The sequence below is a fragment of the Aplysia californica genome, unplaced genomic scaffold, assembly GCF_000002075.1.
Source record: "Aplysia californica isolate F4 #8 unplaced genomic scaffold, AplCal3.0 scaffold00208, whole genome shotgun sequence".
NCBI lineage: Eukaryota > Metazoa > Mollusca > Gastropoda > Aplysiida > Aplysiidae > Aplysia > Aplysia californica.
Window position 1 is genome coordinate 439,381 of NW_004797478.1, and position 4,385 is coordinate 443,765.

Genomic DNA, 4,385 nt, shown 5'->3' on the forward strand with positions numbered 1-4,385 from the left:
AGGGCGATTTTGTTGTTGTCGGTGGTGGCGGTGGCGGTGCCGTTGCTGTTGTTACTGTTGCTGTTGTTAAGTGTTGTTGTTGAAGTTGTTGTGTTGTTGTTGTGCTGCTGCTACTGCTGTTGTACTTGTTGCGGTGAATAGAATTAAAAATGGGTACGTTGCACAGGGGACAGAAAATGTTCATATTGAATGGCATTTGTATAGCGCATAATATCATAGCTCAACAGCCTTTGCGCTTTACAATCCATTTATTATTATTACCCTAGCAGACCCGAGAACCATCAGAAGCATTTTCGGCTTCTCGAGAAGCACACTGTACAAGCATCCGATTAAGCGCTTAAACAATAACAAACTGACAAGATCGTTCGCTGCCTATGGCCTGGTATCTATTCCCGCCAAGGTGCTTTCCCCTGACGAGGATCAAACCCACAACCTTCAGGCTCCGAGCCCAGCAACCTAAAATATAATCAATAAAATTGCTAAGAGAGAGGTTTTTTAAAACAAAAAAAGGGAGGTGGTGTGTAAAAACACACCCGATTCCAAGAGTAAACGCAGCACTTTCGTATTTCTTTTTTTTTTTTATAAGGGCAGAGTTGTTTTCAAGATTGTAGGGGGTGAAGTAGAAGACCATGTAAAATGATACCTAAATTAGAATCAACAAGAGATGAGGACGCCTTTGCAATTGTGTATGATGCGGGCAGAGGGGTGGAGGTGAAATGGGGGTGGAGTGAGGGAGGAAGGGGGGGGGGGGCAGGGTCCATGGGCTAAAGTATGTGGTTACAAAAATGTTATAAATGAAGCAAATAAACATTTCAGATTATTGATCTATTTGGGAAATGTGTTTTTAAATGGCTTACAAATTACATAGACACACAAATACATTACACAACGTCACAACTTTTAACATAGACAATTCCCACACCAGTCTCTGGTCGCCAATGTGCAACATCCTGTTGGTTGGTTGTTTTTTTTTAGTTTGTTTTTTTTGGGGGGTGTCTGTTTGTTTGTTGTTGTTGTTGTTGTTGTTGTTGTTGTTGTTGTTTTAGGTGTCTTTCTCAAGGACACACCCAATGACCACCCAACTGAACGCCGTGTCAACGATAGACGCTTGACATTATAGTGAACCCTAGCTCATTAACCCCTCAGCCACTGGAGCCCCGAGATAACCCATTTCGTAAAAGAGCCATGTGAATCTAAGGCTTCCGAGCCATAGAAACTCACGCCTCACGTCTCACGCCTCACGTCTCACGCCTCATGCCTCACGCCTCATGCCTCATGCCTCGCACCTCATGCCTCACGCCTCATACCTCACGCCTGATGCCTCACGCCTCACGCCTCACGCCTCATGCCTCATGCCTCACACCTCATGCCTCACGCCTCACGCCTCACGCCTCACGTCTCACGCCTCACGCCTCACGCCTCACGCCTCACGCCTCACGCCTCACGCCTCACGCCTCACGCCTCACGCCTCACGCCTCACGCCTCATGCCTCACGTCTCACGCCTCACGCCTCACGTCTCATGCCTCACGCCTCATGCCTCATGCCTCATGCCTCACGTCTCATGCTTCACGGCCCACTGGGCCATTAAGGGCTCGTGCTTTACGTCTCACACACCAGTTTGTGTAGTGCATTTAAGATGGAATCATCTAACAAAGAAGGTTTGCTGATTTTGTTGCTCCTAAGAAGAAGGAAGCGAAAGAGACAGCATAATATGGTGCCGAGAGCATTTCATTTTTTGCTCAGAGAATTCAGGGGAGAATTTCATTGGACATTCCAGCATCTCATGGACAATCCTGGTGAAAAACTCTTTTACAGTTATACAAGGATGTCGTACAAGTCAGGATAACGTGGGACCCAGAGCAGAGACCTTGCTCGGACTAACTCGGTTAATCTTTCTTTTGTAATCATCCATCCTGACGAAAAATAAAAATTGCACACGGTTGACAATGGAATCTGGCCCGCATCTAGCTCTACCGAGGGGCGAAATGCTTTGATATCCAGTTTATGTTACAGTCAAGACTATCGTCGTTTCTCTACTATCAAAATAAAGAATTAAAACAATCGGACAGTATTTGACAAAAATATTGAAACTTTCAAGAGATAAGAAAAAGAAACAACAACAAAAAATCAATGGAAGGTCTATTTTTAAGCTCTCCGGCCTCGTAGTCGTCGCTCTGGTTAACCGATTACCCCGGCTTACATCTGATTGACGCTGACACCTTTCTGAGGATGTTGTCCTCAAACTGTCATCTCCGAGGAAAAGTCCTATGGGAATCGTTACTTTGATCTTGGGTTTTCTTACCCTCCGTTCCCTACTCACCATGTTTCGAATCTGAGCGAGATGGGAAATGCAAAGGGCTCTCCATTCCACTAACAGGGGCGCGACAGCGTAGTGAAGTGCCGCCATTCATACACCACGAACTCTCTGGCACGACACTGTTGCATGAACAGCTTTGTGACAAAATTTCTTGTCGCGAATATTCGAATTTTCGCTTTTTGTCCTATTGAGATAGTGAGTGGAATATTCTTTAACCCTTTTGTTTACTTGCTCGAAAAAAAAACTTCAACTAATTTAACCGTGATAATATTGTCCCGTCACTAATCTGTTCCATTTCTCCAATTAAGTTGTTCTTGATCAAGCTATAACTGCTTGCCTTCTATCTTTCCAGTGAGAATAAACTATTTCAGATTTTTGTATGCCCATTTAAATCTCACAGAAACTGTATTTATATCTCCTCTTACTGTCCGTGTTGCAACGACTCACTAGGTGAATGTTGTGCTTTGAGTGTATGTATATTAACTACACGGTAAACGGAGAAGTTATCTTGGTAGTAACATTTCAGGTGAAGCGCAATGAAGCTTTTACCTTGAGTGAGAAAGAAAATTTTATTGAGGAACAAGTTCTTGGAGCCCTGTTTACATTTATTTATTGTTTAAGCAGTGATTTTTTTCTTTGGGGTGGGGGGGGGGTCTTTTTGTAGGGATGGGGGACACATAAGAAAGCGAGAAAAAAAGGATAAAATAAAGCTTAAAAAACCCCCAAAAAAACTCAGTTTCTAGACCTAAATTAGAATGCTTTCAAAACATAATTTATGTCCATGTTCATGTACTCAGATTTTGGAATTTGAATACATGTACGTGTATCATCGATTTACCATGTATTAACTACAACCTGGCAAATTTCAGTAGCTACTCCGTACCGTGGTGCTCCAATGCTAGTAAACCGCCCAAATTTCGCAGACAAAGAACAGTGTGATGAGAACTATGACTCAAAAGACCGGGATCTTGGTCGTTCGGGTGATGCATGTACCTGTTCCATACATTCTTGTAGAGTCTGCCGCTTTGGATTCAATTGGTACATTTGTCATCAAATGTAGTTATGATTACATCCCAGACTTTTAAACTTTAAAACTTGTTTGATCCCCCTCGCCTCAGCTTATGAGATTACATTATAGGTTGTACTCAAAGATGTTATATTATTGTACGAAAGTTCGTGACTTTTAATGAAGTTTAGATCTGTGTTTACAACATTCGATAATTGTTACCCCAAAAAGATGGTACCTTTAACTCAAGATTAGAAAAATCAAGTTATCGGCAAGCTCAATGCTGCTGTTGCTAGGACATTCAACGACATCAGGACTATCAGCCTAAGGAGACAATTATACGTTGTGACTGCACTGACTTGGCTTATTCAAAACCGACCCAGAATTTGTCGTACAAGGGTAACAATGCCAGCTCAAGACCGATATATCAGGACAGTGCACATGAGTATTCGTGCAAGGACAACTACTCAAAGCGCATGACAATTTCTCGAACTATTACTAGTCTGCCATCATAGTACGTCGCAGACTGAAAGAAATCTGGATTGGTTCTTTCTTAGGTGTCTTTCAGCCACACTCCTGATCTTAGAGTAGGTAAGATCTAACATAAATTATAGCCTTCTTGGTGAGAACCAAGGTCCTTGAGGTAGAGACTAAATTCAAATAAATTGTGTTCTATGCGCAGGAGATTCACTGAAGTGCATTCGGTTTTCTTTATTTAAAAAAATAACCCCTCACATTCTATTTCAGTAATAACAATAAATGTCTAAATCAAGAAGCAACAGACAGGGGGAGAGTGAGGGAGGAGGAGGAGGAGGAGGAGGAGGAAGAGGAGGAGGAAGAGGAGAGAGAGAGAGAGAGAGAGAGAGAAGGGGGGAGAGAGGCAGAGAGAGAGAGGGAGGAGGGGGGAGAGCAAGTGGGATGAAAAAGGAGGGAGGAGGTATCGGGGCAAGGGTGTAGATAAAGAAATAGATTATATCTCTACTGCAAAAGAAAGTCCAACCATAAAATAAAAGAATAGTATCGCTGCAGTATCACATTTATTCTTAAAGAGAAGGGGGGGG